Here is a 12,624-nt window from a genome sequence, read left to right as displayed (position 1 = left end):
AACTGCTGCTCCACACTCCCCATCCCCTGGATGTGATACGATTTGAAACCTTCCAAAATAAATGATCATGAGACTTAATTCATCCTGCCCTTTACTTTTAGTCTACATTTATCCTTTACCTTCCCTCTTTTTGGAAAGCTGATGATTATAATTAATATGGGAAATGTTGGGAAGAATGGAGAAAAGGGACTGTAAGAAAAGTTTGACATTACTGACAGATTCAAAATCAATCTCCAGCAGGGCAGATTGGTGGCCAATCTGAATCTCTAAGACAAATTGAGAAGATGTAAAGAATTTTTACAAGATAAAAGATTGTAGCACAAAATCTTCCAGTTTTATAAAACATACCTTAAGTATGCCTTATATGAAGTTATGATATCAATGGCGGTGGCCCTTTCAAAATTTGTATGTTGAAATTCAATCATCAGTGTAACAGGATTATAGGGTAGGATTTGGGAGGTATCGGGAGGGCTTTGCCCTCATGGGTGGGATTATGGCTCTTAGGTATGGGTGGAGGCAATAGTTTATTCTCCACCACTCTTCTGCACTGTGAGGACACAGGCCCATCTCCCTCTGTCCTTCCATCCCTTCCACCATGTGAGGACACATTGTTCCTCTCCTCTGGAGTTGCAGCAATAAGGGACCCCCTCGCCAGCAGAGAGAGCAGGCTTCATGGATACCAGTGCTACTGCCCCCTAGCTTTTGGACTCATAGCCTCCAGAACTATGAGAAATAAATTATAGTTACTCATATATTACCCAGTCTCAGATATTTGTTGTAGCAGCACAAAATGGAAAAACAGGAGTACTGGATAAAATTATTTGAATCATTTCTTCCTTTTAATGGAAATTTCTTATAGTTATTGGAAATATATGTTGGTATCAGCATTCATTGCATTCTGTTTTTTTGCTCCTTTATTTCTTAAATGTAATTGTAGTCATTTAAGTGGAAGTTATTTCCCCATTTTCCTTAATGCTATTTCTGTATAACTCAATGCAAAGCATAAGTTTCTTTGCATGTGTAAATGTGAATGTGATTCTTCTTGCAGGTGTGTGTGAGTGTGTGTGTGTGTGTGTGTGTGTGTGTGTATGTTGCTAAGAGAACAGATTCCCAAGATAGACTATTCCCAGATAGATAATGATGTGAGTCTAATGAATGTCAGTCTCACAACTTCAGGAAGTATCATAGAGAAAAGTAAGGATCACTTCAATTGAAGTAATTTAGTAATAACAATTTTAAGAGAGATTAATGACCTGAAAAGAGGTAAAATTAATAAATGCAGTGAAAAGAAGATATAGAATTTAATATAGCTTTCGGTTGGACAGCCTGCATTAATGTCAACAGAAAAATTCACAGGTTAGAGGAGGGCTTATCAGAAAAATCTAAGAGGATATTTGACTAACTTCCATCAATTTTTCACTCATTGCATCAAGATACTAAGCCAAGAAGGTTAAATTAGAAGCTTCTGCTTTTTTTAGAGGAGGGGGCCAAGAAGAAATAAATAGGAAAGGGGAAGATTAAAATGAATTATGTTTCATTATGTTCTTTCTTATGAAATTGATTTAATTATGACCAGCTTTGTGGTCAAATTGTTATAAGATTGATTTTTAGGATCATTATGTGTAAAATTGAACAAAGCAAAATAAGCTTGTTATTTTTAAATATTAATTTTGTGTTTCCTAATCCTTTGTAATCTATTCAGATAATGATCCCAATACATTGGATAGCTTTCTATTTAAAGAGCATAGAAACACAAAATCTAAGTACGGTATATGTCTAAGCAAATTTTCTGTATTTATTTTAATACATTTTCTCTGTAATATATTTTTCTTAATTATAAATGAAAGAACATACATGGTTTGGGTCTGGAACATCCCCCAAATTCTCATTTTGAATCATCGTCTCCAGTGCAACCAGGTTCAAAGATGATGCTTTTAGGCAATGATTGGGTCATGTGGCTCTAATGTCATCAGTGGATTAATCCATTGATGGTGAAATGTTCTACTGAGAGCTGGGACATAGTTGTAAGAAGCAGGTAACTGGGAGTGTGCCCGAGAAGGGCATATATTCTCTCCAGCCCCTCCTCTTGTCTGTGTTTCTTGGCTACCACGAGCTGAGCTCATGTACCTTTGCTACACTCATGTACCTTTGCTACACTCGTCTGCCATGATGTCTCTGTCAGCCAACCATGGACTGAATCTTCTGAAAATGAGAGCCAAAATAAATCTTTCCTTGTATAAATGCTCTCGTCAGAGCCAAAATAAATCTTTCTGTGTCTAAATGCTCTTGTCAGAGCATTGTATTTTGGTTACAGAAATGAAAAGCTGAGTAACAGAACACTAATTCTTTTTAATCACAAATTTTAAATTTGCATTTGAAATTCATTTGAAATAAAAAGATTACCTTAAACACATAAGATAAAGTGAAAAACATCAGTATGAGTTGCTTGAAATATGTCATGGGCAAGCGTTCCCTTCTTACAAGTTGATCTTCAGAGTAAACATTACTAGCTGAGCCAATTCAGTGATGACCTCAGACTTGTACCTCTTTCTACAACACCACAATCGTCTTCTTAAACATGAAATTCTAACGACTCCTCCGTTGTTCGCTATCTTGCACATATCTTATGGATTGGTTGATTTCCTGCCTCTTGTTCAACTGAATGCAGACTGTTATAAACACAATACATATGGATAAAATGTCAACACCTCAGAACATTCTCCATGAGTTTGCTTGAGTTGTTTCCATGGAAACTTGAAATTATGGTAAAACTGCATGTTTATTTCACTGTTATCAAAATGTGAGCCCATGAACTGACAGACACTATCATATCCTTAACATTTCAGTGGGCTATTTCCTTTCCCTTAAGATTTAATTTTCTCTGACACTCTATCTTCCAACTTTTCCCCTTGGATTTTTGGAACATCTCTTTCATGTTAAAACAACTGTGGTTTCCCTCCACTTTGGTTTCTTCTATGAACACTGCCGCAGATTTCCAGTGTTTTTTGAAGACATTGCTTCCCCTTGATGTACTTTTAAGGGGAGCATAATTATTGTGCCATATTCCAGAAACTTTGATGTTTAAAGTAAAGTATATCTAGATCATATAGCAGATGAATAAATAGCTAGAATTTGCTTCAAGCACAATGAAGTTCATTTTTACAGTTTGGTAAGTGATATAAAACTAACTACCTTCACAGCCTCTTCTTAAAGGACTCAATTTTTACGTAACCCTTAAATTTTGAGATAATCAAAATAAACAAAACTCATATTATAAGGTAAATAACATGTATTTTTCTTTTTCCAACTCCTAAATAATAAATGTATATCTCTATTGACAAACTGGCATACAAGATATTTCCCAGGGAATATATTTAGAAATACCAGGGCAAATTAAAAACAGCCTCACTATAACCTAGTAGAAACTATCCAAGAGGCCTCTGAGGTCCCTGTGGAATTAAAATGGTCATTTTTCAATGCTGATACCATGTATGGGGATATAAATAAGCAATTTAGGAGAGAGATTACCTTCTGTGTGTTTATGAGTGACCTATCGTGCTTTTTAAAATATGAACTCCTGGGTTGATAGGTCTAGTTGAGAAACCCAGGTGGTCTTCAAAGTTTTTTTTCTGGGGGCCCCTCAGGCCTTAGTCAACCTTCCATATCGAGAATCATTAGCCTAAGCTTTGCACAGCAGCATTGGTAACTACCACTCTACAGGTGGTACCATGTTATTAAAGCAGCTCAGGATCATTGCAATTAATGGATGATGGAGAATGTACCACCTACATACTCTTGTTGTGTATTTTATATTAAAAATCCATTAAACACAAGCTGATTTATGCAGACACGATCCACTTTACAAACTTCAGTGCACTGCACTTGAGCTGCTGAAGAACTTAAAGGGAGGTGGTATACTGTCATAGTTGGATGTATACATTTTCGCGTCATCCAACCTTGACTTTCCCTCCCAGCTCCATTACTTATCAGCTTCATGATTTGGGGGAAATCACCTAACTTCCTGAAGCAACATTATCTTCAGATTTTATCAGGGGATGATAATAGACTCTGACTTAAATGTTTCTTGTGAGGACTGTATGAGACGCAGTCAGAAGTTCTTTCACACGATGATAGGTACATGGTGGCTTTCCACTCATACTAGCTGTTTACTCAAATGGGAGCATCAGAAAGCAGACTTGATGATATCAACAAGACTCATTTCACTACTCTGTAACTGCCATCTCCCAAGCTGCATTGTCCCAATCTGTATGGATGGTTAAGTCCTGCTTCCAGTTTATAAGGCTGTAAGGTAGAAAAGAAGGACCTAGCTCCCAGGTTATCGTGATCTGTGCTTTTTGTTTACAAGTGCCATCAAATCTGCTTTTTTTCTGATTTCAGTAAGTCACCCCTGACAATTAAGAATATCTATGTTTTAAGTAATTTCTCCTGCTTATGAGGTAGGTAATTTTTGTTGATTCATATTCACCAAACAGACTGGTGGGTCAGATTGTGGCCTCTCTGCACAGACATACAAACCTAATGACTCTCACTCCCCACTGCCTTCCCAATTCCCTTCTCTCCCTGATGCTCTCCCTTCTACTTTCATTATGTCTCTTTTTCCCACTGTTTTTTCCCCTCAGTTTCCACACTCGAGATAAAACATATGCTATTGTTCTCTCTGAATCTGGTTTATTGTGCTCAAATTATGGTCTTCAGTTCTACCCATTTGTCTGTAAATGACATAAATTAATTATTCTTGATGGCTGAATAATACTCTGATCTCTCTCTCTCTCTCTCTCTCTCTCTCTCTCTCTCTCTCTGTGTGTGTGTGTGTGAGTGTGTGTGTGTGTGAGTGTAATTTTCTTTATCCACTCATCTGATTACACATATTTAGTCTGATTCCACAACTTAGCTATTGTGAATTGTGTTGCAACAAACACAGGCATGCATGCATCTGTAACTAACTTTATTTCTTTTGGATAAATGCCAAGGTGTGGTGTAGCGGGATCATATGGTAGTTCTATTTTGCGCTTTTTGAGGAACCTCCAGGCTGATTTTCACAGTGGCCTATAATTGATATTCTCACCAACAGTGTGTAAGAGTTCCTCTTTCCCCGGTATCTTTGGCAGTATTTACTGTTAAATTGTGTTCTTGATTATTGTCATTCCAACTGGAGTGAGATGGGATCTCAGGTAGTTTTAATTTGCATTTCCCTGATGGTGAAAGACGTTGGACATTTTTTCATCTATTTGTTGGCCATTTGTTTTTCTTTTGAGAAACAGCTGTTGAGTTCATTTGACCGTATATTGATTTCGGTTATTTGCCTGATTTAATGTTGAGGGTGTTTTTTAGCTCTCTATATGTTCTGGATACTAATCCTCTGCCCAAAGAGTAGTAGGTGAAGTTTCCCTCTCATTCTGTAGGCTGTCTCTTCACTGGTCCTTCTTTCCTTTGCCAGATAAAAGCTTTTTGAATTCATGCTGTACCGTTTACTGACTTCCTATTATTTCCTGAGCTATAGGATTCGAATCAGCAAGTCTTTGCCTACCCCTGTATGTTGATGAGTTTCCAGTAGTTTTTCTTCAAACAGCAGAAAAGTTTCTGGTGATTATATTTCTAAGGTTGGCAATTTTGAGATATAATTTGTACACAGTAAAATTGTGGCTCAGAAGTTTTAGCAGTTGTAAAACAACCACCTCTTTTCCCACACTCCAAACAATTTTCTGTGCTTCTCTGAAGTTGAGGGAATTTTAAAAGTGAAAGGAAAGGCCTATTATCTGCTCCCACAATTTCAGGGTGAATTTATATTAATTAATTAAGAATTCATATTAATTAATTGCTTAATCAGAGTTAGAATAAGTAGCAAAATTCTTGAAAAAACATGCCATGTTTGTTGCCTGAGATTGTGGCTTTTCTTATTTTTAATGATAGGAGAAGATTCAGTAGCTTCATAAACACAGGGTTTGTAAAGGACTCATGCAAATATAGTATTTGGTATCAAGCTTTTAGAAATGTAGATATTGTGCTGAACTGAACCTAGAAAATTAATAGACATATGAATATTTGAAAAATAAAACAAAAGTTTCTATTGAAATTTTCTTTTTGGTTCCTAACCTTAAAAGTACTATTCTAGGTGATGCCTTCCAGGGTGGTGACATATAGAGTTCCCCAGACCTTCTTCTCCTAAGAAAAAGTATAACTGATAAAAAGGAAATGAAAATGAATAAGCAACCACCACACAAAGTCTCTAGGTTTATGGCAAATGAAGAAACATTTATTTAAGAAACTGCAAAATCTAGGTAAAAATAGTAACACTTTGTGGCACTTGGCCTGTTCATCTTCTCACCTCAATATGACTGTGGACTCTGATACCACTGGGCCCCTCTTTCCTCAGCACCCAGGAGAGGGCTGAAGCTGTCCCCCAGGACGGGGAGGTCATCAGTGTCTCATACCTGACTCCCCAGCTCTGTAATGTGCAGACACCATTCTTGGTACAAACGAAGCCATTCTAGTTTTTTTTTTGTTTTTTTCCCATCCAGCCAACCAATGCGCATCAGGTGAAAGCCGCACACTGAGAGCAAGCACGCTGGCCTCCGGGTGCTCTTCGCCCACCTTGCTCATAGTTTCATGCTGTTACTATAATACCTGAGGTAATCGGCTTATTAGAAAAAAAGTCTCACAAGTTTCGAGACTTCTATGATCGGTAGGTCTGTGGTGGCATAAGATGGGTGTGTGGTGGAAGGGCCTGTTGATCTCATGGCCAGGAATGAAAAAGAGAGCAGAAGAGACCAGGGTCCCACAATCCTCTTCAAGATCATGCCCTTGAAAGACTGTGCATGTAGCTCAGGTAGATCACTGGCCTTACATTCAGGAGCCTCTGGCTTCATTACCCAGCACTGAACATACACACACACACACACACACACACCAAACAATAGCACATGCTGAGAGGAACAAGGTACAGAAGTCAGCGACTGACCCATTTGCTCAGCATCCTTTCCCGGAGGCAGCCAAGTGGGCCGGGGTCCCATGCCCAGTGCAGAGCCCTGGAAGGGAAGTGTTGTTGGTGGGAGCAGCGACTGGTAAAGACAGAAGACTGGGTCTGATCCAGAAGAACTGGCTTTATTTGCAGCAGAGTGAGGGTGACTGGAGCCTAGAGGGTGCTCTTAAAGGAAATTGAGACATTTTGGTGAGCAATTAACAGGTAGCTCCATGAGAGCAATTGCTAAATAGGAAACCAGAGGTTACTAGAGAGAACAGGAGAAAGAAATAGTAAAGAGAAGCCTTAATGGGATTGGAACAAGCCTCACACCTGGCCTCGTGATTGGCCTGTAGTGGGTCCTACACTTTAAAACATTGCAGAGCCATTTATACTCTGGGACAGGCATTATCAACAGCTCTACAGCAATGGGCTGGCCTCAGTGAAGGTCAGCGGGCGGGCCAATGCCAGCTGATACCACTAGAGGTTCACAGCAAGTGATCAGGGAAAGAGCAAGTCACTAGACCCTGCTGAAGCCACAACCACCCCGGAGTGGAGTGAGCATTCCCACACCTGTGCCCTCCGGGAGTCACACAAATCTCTAGTGAGATCTGCAGCAGGAATGCGTGTGTAAGACAACCACGAGCCCCTGAGGGGGGAACCAGCATCTAAGTCGTTGCAATCTGTTATGTAAACTTACATCACATGCAAAGAAAGAGGAAAGTTGACATAAATATAACAAATAAGTAGGAGAAAATTCATTTTACAGGTCCAGATGACCAACGTGGACAAATACATCAGACCCATGTTGGTAAAAATAGGCAATATTCACATTTCCTTTGTGAAAAGGCTCTTAGGTAGCCTTGGGTCTGTTTGGAAAACAGACCAGTCACTGAATATTATTATTTAAAATGCTGAGAGAAGTACAAGTGTGAGCTAGAACATGGTTTAAATTTTAAACAAGGGTGGGTTTTCAAATTAAATCTTGAGGCAAAGAAATATTCTTAACTTATTCATACTATTTATGAGGAAAATGAAATTACTTGGAGAAATCACCACGTGCTGCTTATTTGCACAAAACTCTTCACCAGAATTTGTTATCATTGTTGGCAGAGACATAATCAATTGTATTGTGGATTATTAATCTCTGAAATTGCCTTGAATTGGGTGCAAAATGCCGGATGAGGTTCATATAACATGTCATTATTAATTAGGTGGAAAAATTCCTGGTGAGAAGCTCATTGTAGGCAAAATAAATGGTTTTCATTAACTAGTAATTAACCTGGCCACATTATGAAGGTCAAAATTAGTCTATGGCATACAACATCTTTCCTGCAGGTTCCTAAAAATACATTTGTTAATATAAATATTCTCTTGGTCAATGCAAGTAATGACAAAGGCAGCTCAGAATAGACCCATAAGCAAGAAAATCCCCAACAGAAGGGCACCACGTGGTAATGGGGTCAGGAGGAGAAGAACCTTAGTTGACCTCAAGCTGTTTATCTCATATTGTCACTGACACTGTCTTTTGCAATTTTCTTTACAGCAAAGTTCAATTCTATCATTTCCAAGTTAAAGAAATCCAACGTGCAAAGATGGGTATATGAGTATTTGCATAATAGATGGACCAATGAGTAAGTTATTAAGGTACAGGAAGCATCTGTTAGTGTACATGTGAGCAAGCACATTTTCCCTAGCAAAGTGAATGCTAATGCCATATAGAAAATTGGGGTAGTGGGAATTGCATTGCTTGGAAAAAACAAAGAAACATTAGAATACAGAAAGTGAGAGTTAATGCCAACGTACTGTAAATATTTTAAAAGTAAATATTTAATTGTCATTTTTAAGATTTAACAACAACAACAACAACAAAAATCCCACGGAGGGGTCAGGGCATATGCAGTTTGGAGGACACAAACATTCAGGCCTCAGCAGCAGTCACATGCAGGGGACTCCACTGTACCCATTGGAGTCAGTCTGACAGAAGCCTGGAGACCATGGGGTTCGACAAGAGGGGCTGAGGCAGGCTTCCTCTGTTCCAAGGTTCTCTGAGATCACACCTGGGATGTTTACTTATGTGAGCAAATTTTTAGAAAGTATGTGCATATTGGATATTATAAAATCAGCCTGAAAATAATTTCAGTTTGTAATCATAGGTTGATGAGTATGATTTCAATGGTTAAGAGAAGATTCAGAGTTTGATATAAGACTGTAACCAAGTGAGAACAAATTGATAAGCTATAATATTTAGGATCTTCTTAGGAGAAGGGATTCTTGCTTGCCAGTTAGCAACCAGATTTTCTTATGATTTTCAGAACTTGTTGTCAAGTAAGCGGGAAAACCTTTTAAAAAAAAAGTGCAAAAGGGTAAAATGATCTGCCTAATGAAAGAGCTTTCCTTCCACTTCCCTTAGTAGTCATGTGCCTGCCTTATAGGACCAACTCTTACGCAGGGAGAGAGAGAGAGAGAGAGAGAGAGAGAGAGAGAGAGAGAGAGAGAGAGAATATGGAGGCCATTGAAGGCATCAGGAAGCAACCAAACCAAAGGCAGGCAGACACTGGAGGAGAGTTTACAACTGGGGGGAAAAAAGACATTTATAAGACATTACATCTGAAGGCAGGACCAGAGAACCACTATAAAGGACCTTAGAAGTCTGATGGAAACCAACAATTTACTGGCTGAAAAACAGGACAGAGTTCATCACGAACAAAGCTGCCTGAATTATTCTGAGAAGCAGAGAGCCACCAGGGAGAAAGTAAATCCGAAAAAGGAATATTTGACAGGATGTGGTCTACAATTTTCTCAAAATTGATGGAAAAAAATGTATATTCAAGAAGGTCTTAGAAACGACAGCTAACCTATTAATGAATGCAGGCCAGAAAACAATTGAGTGACATCTTTACTGAAAGGAAAGTAAATAAAAATGATTATCAACATTGACTTCTGTAGGTGCTGAAAATATTCTTGCAGTTTGAAGGTGGAGTTAAGACATTGTCAGATTCCACAGATAGTGTGACATCATAGTCAAGAGAGGGAAAACACTGACTGCATTTCATTCTGTACTTAAATAATGAATCTGGCCCTTCAAGTATACAAAAGAGCGAATGTGTGAGTGCACATAAAAATACTACCTTTCTTAGTGTACTTAGCATATATAGATAGCACAAAAATTATGGTGTTTTATGGGGCTTCTGGCACATTCAACTGCATCACATATGATGACCATAGCACACAGAACAGGACACAGACACAAGGGCCTGGTGCAGAAAGTCCCACATTGCGTGGAAGGTGAAATAATGTTAACTCTAAGTAGGTTGGAGAAGTCAAGGATACATATTGCAATCCCTGAACAATCATTAATCCGCAGTTTGGGTTATTTTAATTTTCTTTTTTATGTAAGAGCAGATATTGCTTTAATATGTTGAAACACTATTGCCAAAGTGCCTGTTGTGAGTCAGCATGAGTAAAATAGAGACGATAACATCACATAACTTCAGTTGAGATCAGTCCAATAATCAAAGCAGCCTTATAAATAACAAACAACATTTTATCTGCTTTTATATTTGGGGTGACTTCCTGAAGAATTTCACATCTTACTGAACTAAATAAAATGTATTCAGAAGGCAATTTAATTCTTATGCATTTTCTTTATTTAATCCAGTTCAATATCATCATGTGGGGGGGGGGGAATGAAAACATACAGAAACATAAAGGATTAATAAAATAGAGAGCAAAATTTTGTTAATTAGAAAGTTATGCTACAAAGTTACTGTACTTTAGATTTTTCAGTGAAATGATATTCACTTAAGTATATTTACTCTTAACAGTTTTACCCCATTTATAAAGCAGGTATTTAAATGTATCATCAGTATGTTGGCCAGATTTCTCCAAAGAATCAGAGGCAATAGGATATTGGGACAGAGGAGTCACCTCCCTGAGGAGCAGACCAGCAGGCTAAAAATATGGAGATGTGGGGAAGGGTCGTGGAACAGTCCTGCGTTGGAGACACACAGGACCCTCAGGATGACTTTCTGAGTCAGAATCTTAAGACAGAATTGCTTCCTGGAATTGCTTCAGGAAACCTCAGTGTTTTCTCTTAAGCCCACTAACTTCTTGGATGAGACTTATCACATTCTGGAGGGTAATTACCTTTTCTAACATTACTGATTTAAAGGCTGATTACACATAAGAAATACCTTTGTGACAGCATCAGAACTTGTGGACCAACAAATGGGAACATGGTCTAGGTTAGCCCAGTCGACATGCAAAACTAACTATCATCAATGTTTGTTGTTTTATAGGTATAAATACAAGCTATATGTATCTATGGCATAAATACATAACTGTTATGGACACTCTTCAGTGTTCTGTATATTCTGAGAGAGAAAACATGCACAAATGAAAAGTAAAATGGTTAAAAGTGATATTTAATTGATTGTGTATTCAAAAATATTTGATATCTGTGAAAAAATTGTTCCAGGGCCCTTCACAGAAACTTGAATAGCTACTTACATAAAATGTAGATTTTATGTGCCTATTTGCATACAACTACACATCTCCTCTCACATGTGTTGAATATTCTCTACATTAATTATTTTACTGAATTCAGTACAAATGCTATGGAAACAGTTGTTATATTGTGGTTTTTTTGGGGAATAATGGCAAAAATCTGCACATATTGAATACAGATGCAATTTTTTTTCAAATATTTTTATTCATTAGTTTGTTGAATCCATGGTGTAAAACTCAAAGATATGGAGAGCTAATGATTATTTTGAAGTTTTCAAAAACACTCAATTTTAAAATCATTTATCTATATTTTAAACCTTTAAATTTTATAGCTTAAAACAGTAATTTTGGAGGTGTTAAACATTATTTAGCTTTCTCAGACGTCAAAATTCCTATCATGTTTAGATGAGCAAATAATTCCTCTCTGGGAAGAATATTAACCTTAGAAGAAGCTGCTTGTCCTTTCCACAGGTAAACCGAGTACAGTGAAGCGACCATTTAAAGAGTCATATGCTGGAGAGGGGCCGTGAGGTCTCCGCGGTTCCGGAATGCTGTGTAGAAGTTCTCATTAGCTGGAGTGCAGGTTGGTCCATTACACTTCAAAAAAAATTCACTCCTTTTTATTCATTTATGAAGCAAGAAGAGAGATCACTTAAAAAAAAAATCTGGGCTGGGGATGTGGCTCAAGCTGTAACGTGCTCGCCTGGCATGCGCGGGGCGCTGGGTTTGATCCTCAGCACCACATAAAATAAAATATAAAAGATGTTGTGTCCACTGAAAACTGAAAAATAAATATTAAAAAATTATCTCTCTGTCTCTCTCTCTCTCTTCTCTCTCTTTAAAAAAAAATCTTTGCATTCACAGAGTGAAACACTTTACAATTTGGTTCAGAAATGTTACTATCTACCCCCCAGTAAGGTTTTAGAAATTAATTATTCATTTACTTATTTATTTATTTATTTATTTATTTTTTTTTTTTAAATTTTTTTTATTGTGGGTTGTTCAAAACATTACAAATTTCTTGACATATCATATTCCACACTTTGATTCAAGTGGGTTATGAACTCCCCCCCTCACCCCATACACAGATAGCAGAATCACATCAGTTTCACATCCATTGATTTACAAATTGCCAT

This window comes from Marmota marmota, unplaced genomic scaffold (assembly GCF_001458135.2).
Source record: "Marmota marmota marmota unplaced genomic scaffold, marMar, whole genome shotgun sequence".
Classification (NCBI taxonomy): Eukaryota; Metazoa; Chordata; class Mammalia; order Rodentia; family Sciuridae; genus Marmota; species Marmota marmota.
Note: the sequence above shows the minus strand (reverse complement) of the source record.